This window comes from Camarhynchus parvulus, chromosome 3, assembly GCF_901933205.1.
Source record: "Camarhynchus parvulus chromosome 3, STF_HiC, whole genome shotgun sequence".
In the NCBI taxonomy this organism is placed as follows: Eukaryota; Metazoa; Chordata; class Aves; order Passeriformes; family Thraupidae; genus Camarhynchus; species Camarhynchus parvulus.
The window spans coordinates 87,119,466-87,128,113 of NC_044573.1; positions in this window are offsets into that span (position 1 = coordinate 87,119,466).

Consider the following 8,648-nt stretch of genomic DNA (forward strand, 5'->3'; position numbering starts at 1 on the left):
TAGCCCAGGACTGGGCACAATACTTTAGATTTGACCTCAGCAGAGCTGGCTTGATGAGGGACCACTGTGTCCCCTTGTCCAGGTAATGACAGTGTTGACCAATACTGACTCTCACACTGACCCCTCCAATACACCACAGGTGATGGCCTTGAGCTGGACGTCAGCATGTTGCTGATCAACCACTTTGAGCCAAACAATTCATTTTGGTTATGTAATCCAACCTTCATCAGTTTGTTGAGAAGGATATTATGGAAGTGTGGGATATCTTTTTAACAACAAGATGAACAACAACCACTGGTCTTTCCCCAGCTACTCAGCTGGACATTTCATTGCAGAAGACTATCAGGAGTGTCAGGAGGGATTTCTCCTTTGTAAATCAATGCTGACTAGATTTAACCAGCTTCTTGTAATACATATGTTTGAAAATGTCTGCTCTGTCATATTCCCAAGGAGTGGAGGTGAAGCTGCCTGGCCTGTAGTTCTCCAGATCTTCCTTTTCCTTTTTGAAGATAGGAATTATATTTGGTCCCTTCTAGCTCTCAATAGTTTCTCTTGATTGACCTTTCAAAGGCAATTGAGAGTGGTCTTAAAATAACATCGGCCAGCTTCCAGGTAATCATTGTTGCATCACATGAGACCCCTTAGACCCATGGATGTCCAGTTTATTTAAATATTCCTTAACCAGGTCCTCTTCCTCCAAGGAAAAGTCCTCCTTGCTCCAGATTTTCCCATTGATCTTAAAGACCTGGGAGAATCAAAGGCCAGTCTTACCAGGAGAAGCTGACACAGTCAGTAGTCTTTCTCAGATTCAGCTCCCTGGTTTCATATACCTACAGACTGATTTTCTAGAGTGCTAAAAATTGGCAGTTCCAGAAACTTTAAACTGAAGTTTTGCTGCTTATTCATTTTTTCACTCTGCCATCTATTTATATAAAATCCATTATTCCATGGATTTTAGATAGGCATCTAAAATTCAATAATCATTGTCAAAAGTTTTAATATTCCTGACTGCTGTTCTCAGTTGAACAATGTCTCATATGCCTCCAAGACTGTGGTGCTTTGCACCCCATCCTAAAGAGCTAAGGAGCTGTGCTGAAGCACCCAACCATCAGTCACACACCCCTGGTTTACTTTTCATGTGACAGCGCTTGCATACCAAAAAGGTGTATTCTGCACCTGTGCATCTGTAATTCAAAATAAATTAAGAATTTTATTAAGAATTTAATTAAGAAACAAGTAACAGAAAACAAGACAAGATTAATATATTTATTTCAAGATCAACAGTTGAAGGCTTGATCCACAGTTCATCCCATACCAGTGGGCTGCACTATGAAAAGAATGCTGGAGGTGACTGCTGCATTCTGTACATCTCCTTCACCTGGATTTTAATTGAGGGTTACATGATTGTACAGAAAGTCTAGTGTTCCTGAAGGAGACGCTCAAGGTTTACTAGGATCAACACAGGCCTTTCTCTTCTATTCTTTAAATACTGTAATAAGTCGGCTCTGGACACTAAGAAAGGTAGCTATCATGACAGCTGTTAGGGTTTTTTTCCTGGTCTATTGCATCTGATGACTGGAAAATATTTCTGTGATGTTAAAGTAGAAGTGAATGAGAAAGAGTAAAAAGTATGTTTCTGTGTGATCATTTCATCTATGTAATGATTGCTTGCAGGAATATATTAATGAAACCAGAAACAATAGAACAGTGAATAAATCTCATAAAATGTAGGAATTTACCTTCTCCTATTCTGGTTTGGTGATAATTTCTTACTATAACTATTCAGTATACACTATATTGAGGGAATATTTATTTTTGATTAAACAAGCGTTTTGGAATTTGAATCCAATGTGAACTTAATTGAAAGCTGACATTTCCATTTTCCACAAAACCTTTCTGTAATTAGATCTATCGAAGAAATAATTACTTTTCCTTTTTCTTACGCATGTGGAACCATATAATTACTCCTAAATATAAAAATTATGTGAGCTAATGTTTCTTGGAAATGTTAAATGGACCTTTTCCAAAAGTCATTTTGGATACATATAAGTTAGAGAGTACCTTAATAATTATTTTCTTTTCTCAAATAACTTCCAAAAAGAGAGTAATTATTTCTCATAGACTAACAGAAGATTTAAAGATCAAAAATTTGTATTATTGTCTATTGATTATTGTAAAATTGACTGTGGTTTTTGCTAAGAGCTGTTAGTGGCGGCTCCCATCTCCTGCAGGTCTGTCACAAGACTTTCTCCTGATGGACCTCTGGAGCCCAACCTGGTACCCCAGAGACCTGGGGTTTCTGCCCAGGCTGTGAGATATGGCTGCCCCTTTTCTTTTTCAGGTTCACCCTCTAGGGAAGCTAAATCCTTCTCCCAGACAGGCAGGACACTTAGAGGACATGGACGTGGCTGGCTGCACAAAGATGCTGCATGTACACAGGACTCACATCACATCAGGGAAGCACAGAGAGCACCATGCCCTCCTCCCCAGGGCTGGCAGAGACAGCAGGTCTCCTGTGTGAGCACACACAGAGCAGTGTCCAGGCTCACTAGCACACACACACACAGATTCCCTGACTACAGCATGACCCTTCTGTCCATTTGATTCCCCTGCCAGGACTCCAGACATCCTTACCCACCCCTTGGGTCCTCGATTTGCCAGCTGGTCTAGCTCAGGGCTTGCTGCAAAATGACATACAGACTCACATTCTCATTGCACAGGCACCCCAAAGCCCCCCACCCCCATGGGCTCTACCTGCCTGATGTTCTTGGTCCAACACGGGGCATCCAACTGCTGCTGAGTCCAGCTTGGAATTTGCTGTTGAATGACAGGTGCACACCCCATGTACACCCATCTTGAGAGTGATACAGACGCTTGTCCCCCTCACCACCAAACTGGTGCCAGGCATGTGAGCTGTGAGCCATGGTCCTGCTTCTGCTGCCACTGCTGAACCAGTGTCTCACCCACACCAGAACCCCAGTAGGCAGCACTCAGACCTTGCCCTCACCCATGTGGAGCAGAGGGTGAGATCATGCAGAGCTACAGTATGTAATAAAAAAGATGAATTGTGATGATCAGCTGCAGGGCTCCATCAGACAAGTGTGTTAATGGCTCCATTTTACATACAACCAGCCCCTTTTATACCCTTTTCTATCAGTCTCCCCCTTCATTCCTCCATGCTCCCCCTTCCCCTGGATATTCCCTCATCAGCATGCATAACTCCATTGACCCCCTTCCATCTTCATTCACCCTCAGGTTTGCAAAGTCCAGGTTTGCTTCCAGCTTCTTAATTGCTCACAAACTACAGGGACTGGACAGGTTGATTTCTTGTCTTTGTCTCCATTATGCTTGTCTGTCAGGTTTGTGCCTCTGCAACTTCTTGTTTATGTCTTCCATCTATTTTTATTATCCCTTTCTTGCATTGAAAAGATCCTTGACCATGCATGCTTAAGGGAGAGGATGCTCTCTCCTCCCATACATACTTGAAGTTTATTCCATGGGTTGGCTGGATCACATGTCTGTTCCTTACAGGCTTCCACAGGGATGAGTTCAGAATATTGGGTGAGAGTTTAATTCTGCCACAAGGTATCATATTAATTATAATATCTAAATATGTATTTAACCTACTACTGCCTAGTGGTTTGGGTATTTATAGACATGAAAGACAGCCCCTGACTTGCAGAGTTTATGGCATTAAGGTAATTAGAAGAAAGGCTCACTTCAATGAAGTGGAGTTAATCTTTCCAAAGGGATTCTATCCTCAGTGAATGAACAAGTGCCTTCATAAAGCTATTCAGGCTTACTCTTAACGCCCCTGTGGGAAGTCCTTTCTCTTTCTGGAGAAGGAGCCTTGTAACATTAACCTTCCAAGAGATGTTCTCAAAACTACCAGACCAATGTCAGTCACCTTTGGAAAAAAAAAAAATAGCTGGATATGAAGAGTTAAACAATGCGTCACAAAGAAGGTAAGAAAGAGGAAAATTGTGGGAAGAGAAGTTAAATGGAAGTAACAGAGACTATGTCTAGTGTTTGAGTTACCAAAAAGTGCAAAGAGTATGAGGGACCCAATCTGGGTTCAGAAAAGGTCTGTTTAGACTGATTGTAAAGCATGCATCCTCACATAACCCTAGCTAGGGTCTTCATCAGCAGACACTTCCATATCTGTTAGTCTCCATGGCCTGGTTTCTCTCCTGAGGGAAGCAGGATTAGGAAAATGAAGCACACTTGTGTATGCTTCACTCTAATCAGCAGAGACACAACATGGGGATAATCTCAGTCTTCCCATTTACACATACCTTGACTCAGTCTCAGAGGGAATCTCCCTCTTCACTAGGTGGGAAAATTAATGTGAATAATCTCCTCAAGAAGTTTCCTAAAATACAGTCTGGCAGCAGGAAAGTTGCCCTTCAAAATTTAAATAAAAATATACTTTCCATTTGACTTTTTTTAAAGGAGATGTTCTGGTGTGGTTCTGAGTTCGTGTTCAACATACTATTGATTCTGCAGTATTTGCTCTCAGCCAGTCCTGGAGTCTTGAAATAATTCACACTTCTGATGATACTTCAGGGATTAAATCACAGGTTTTCAGGAGAACTGATAGGTGAGCTGCACTTGACTGCATATGCTGCTCGTAAAGAATGTTAGTGAAAAAATCAATCGTACCTCCCTGCTATATTTGTCAATAAATTTCTAATATCAAGGAAACAATATTGCTTGTTTTGGGTTTTTGTACTAGTCATTCATTCTCACAAGGAATAATTGTTATACATTTAAATTACAAACTCTTTTCAGAATCAGCCTTTAAGTTTCTGTGTCTACTGTCAAAATTAAGTCCAAATTGTTGCTTAGAGTACCCAAACCTGGAAGTACCTCAATTTACCAGGATCCTCTGCCACTTTGGCTGTGTAAGTGTCTAGTTTGTTGAAGCTGGGTCATGCTGCTAGTTTTTTTAATCTTAGACACTCAGTGCCACCTTTCCATGAGGACCCATCTGAAAAAATTGTGAATGAGAGCTTATATCTACAGAAGGAATTCATCTGGGATGCAACGAATATTCCTTAATATATGTTCACAGGGTCCAGCTTCTCTGGAAATAATAAATAATAATAAATTTCCTGATGTTTTCTCTTCAGTTGGGACTGAGGAACTGCTTTTACTCACCAAGTAATTAGGAGCTTTTGCCTTCTTTAGAATGAAAGTTTTTAATTCTGAGCTTCTTTTTTGCCAGTATATTTTCCTAAAGAAGGATTTTTTCATCCACAATGAAGCAGGGCCACTGTGGCAAAATAACTCATATCTTTTGTTTCAGAGAGCAAAAGAGCAGATGAGATGATCAGAGGAGCACAATGATGTAGCCTACCGCTTTCTGTCATCTAAGATATGAAAACCATGCCCTTTATCACCACCACCATCCATGCAGCTCTTCAACAACTCTTCAAAGAACCTAGACTGTGGTTCCTTAGCAGGGACTAAGCCATCCTATTCCTAGGAAAAGCCCTCTGAAACATTTATAGTGTGAATGTCAGATACTCAGCACCAACTGTTTTCTTTGTTGAGGAAAACAGAATTCACTAGTTGCAATGTAGACAGATCAAAAATAACTGCTGGGCTCAATTGTCAAAATTCTAAGAAGGGTGGGTTTTAAAACCCTTTCATTTCAGTGAGTTTCTTCTTTGCCAGCTTTAAGTGTAGTTTTTTTATAAGCTATCCAATTTAAGTGTAGTTTTTTATAAGCCATCCAGAGGCACAGAGATGGGGCTTTGAACTTCAGGTTTATTGTGTTGGGCTTAGAATTCAAATCGTGACTCCTTAAAATGTCTCCATTTTTTAAATAGATATGGATTTCTAGGACTAATTGATAAATAGATTTCCTAGTTGATCTCAGTAGCATAGAAGGACTCTTAAATGCAATTCAAAATAATTTATAAATATATTTCATTCACTCAAAAAAATTCTGTAAATTATTTTCTGTAAGTTTATATGCTAATAAGTAAGACAACAAAGCAGTTGAACTGAGATATTAAGAACCTCATATAACATAAATCTGTTGATGATCAATTTTAATTGCCACATTTTGAAGAAAAGTTCATACAAACAACAAAAATTGGGTTTTTGATTGAATATCTGAGTGAGGTCAGTGTATTTTTATCAGAGCCTCTGCAATGATTCATCCATCTGTTCCGTCTCATTGCTTTCTTGTTCAGAGGCTTCTCCTCTGTATTTATTTTGATATCAAACCAAAAGCAAAAACCAGCCCATTTCTTTGATTTTCCCAAGCATGTTACATTAATGAAGGATGACTTCAAGAGGTCTAACTCCTAAATATTTGTAATTTAGCATGGACTTCTCTATACACTCACTAAATGTACAAAGCAAAACCACAAAACTTTCTATGTCAATTACCATTCACTAATAATTTGAGAAGTCAATTTGAGCAGTTACATTTTAATCAATTGGATTATATTCTCCTTTTGTTACATAAATCTGATCTGTAAAACTCACAAATTAAATGACTGATTTCCTCTCCTATCTGCTGGTATATTGGGTTTCTGTACCTTCATAACCTTTGGACACCACTTCCCAGAGCATTCTCCTGGAGAAACCGGCTGGTCATGGCTTGGACTGGGACATGGTTGCTGGGCAAAAACTGGATGGATGGCCAGGCACAGGGAGTGGTGGTAAACGCTGTGGCCAATCCTAAGTGGTGTTCCCAGGGCTCACTGTTGGGTCCAGTCCTGTTTGACATCTTTATGGATGATCTGGATGAGGTGATCAAGTGCACCCTCAATGAATTTGCAGATGACACCAAGTCATCTATGAGTGTTGACCTGCTGGGGGTCAGAAGGCTCTGCAGAAGCCTCTGGTCACACTGGATCAGCAATAGTGTGGCTGGCAGGACCAGAGCAGTGACTATGCTTGGCACTGGTGGGGGTACTCCTCAAGTGCTGAGTCCAGTTTGGGGCCCTCACTAAAGGAAAGTCATTGAGGTGCTGGAGAGCGTCCAGAGAAAGGCAATGGAGCTGGTGAAGGGTCTGCAGCACAAGTTGCAGGAGGAGAGACTGAGGGAACTGGGGTTAGTCTGGAGAAAACAAAGCTGAAGGGAGACCTTACTGCTCTCTACAACTACCTGAAAGGAGGCTGTAGAGAGGTGCAAGTCAGCCTCAACTCACAAGTGACAAGAAACAGGATGAGAGAAAATGACTTCAAACTTTACCTGAGAAGGTTTAGATTGGATATTAGGAAAAACTTCTTCAAGAAAAGTGTTGTCAGGAGTTGGAACAGACTGCCCAGGGAAGTGGTTGATTCACCATTCCTGGAGTGTTCAAAGGAAATGTTGATGTGTCACTCAGGGACATGGTTTAGTGGTGGTTAATGGTAGTACTCAACAATCTTCAAGATCTTATCCAGCTTGAATGATTTTTTTAAAGAAGAAATAGCAAACCTTCATGAAATAAGAATTTCCCCCTAAAGAATTCTCTTTCAAGGAAGTAAAGTCTTTCATTCTTTACACATGTTCCTTCTACATTTTAATTATAAATTTTACCACCAGGAAACGTCCCCCTGCTATATTTATGTATGCCTACCCATATCATCTACATCCATCTATCTAAATCTACATCTATCTGTGGGTAGGTGTATAAATATTTATAAAATAATTCTTTTTATGGTGTTCCACCTACACATACTGCACAATCATTTATTTAATCACAAGTAATCTAAAATTCAATGCCATTTTACCACTAAAGACACAGAGTCCAATCTCAAATAGGCTGTAATGTTCTTAACACATATAAATCTTTGTAATTATGCTGGACGCAGAATTTTGTAAAATTAATATCTAAAAAGTCCGTTTTAACCAAGTTTCCCACGTTTGATACCTGGAATGAAATGCACTTCCCCTTCTCAAACAGGAGCCAGATTTGGGCTGGAAGAAGACTTGCAGAGTATAACAGTGGATATTCCTGAGTTCTGCAGCCTCTTTTAAACCGCTAATAACTATCAGATAATTTTTGCTGATGTGGCAAACTCTACCTGCAAATAGTAACATTTCAACATTTCTGATTTATAGATCATTTAATCATTGAAAAATACAAATCCTTTTTGTTTTCTTCAGACCTATAATTTTTAGTACTGTTTTTACATTTTCTTTATAAATACAGCACAGCAATATGTCCAGTACAATATATTTCATTGATTTTTATATTAGATCAGAGTTGCGTTTAGAGTTTTACAGTTGCTAAGTTTGTTAATGTGTTAGTTGTTTTCTAAAATGCAAAATCATGCTGTCATGCATATCAACATGTATTAAACTGAGGTCTGAGTTTCTGCCTTTGAATTCATCAATCTTCCTTATAATTTGAACAATCTGAATAATCCAATATTTAAAATGACAAATGTGTTCTTCGATTATTCAGCATTAAAATCTGATTAAATTTATCCTGGCAGCCTACCATGTTGGCATAAGTGCAAGGACAATTCTGCAGCACTGAAGGCATAAGGCATCTCCGTTCCCCTGGGGGCAAGAAAGGCAATTCACAGAGGCACAAAATCGTTGAGGCTGGAAGAGACCTCTGGAGTTCATCTAGTCCCAGCCTCTGCTCAAAGCAGGGTCAGGTAGAGCAGGTTATCTGGAACCATACTCAATCAGG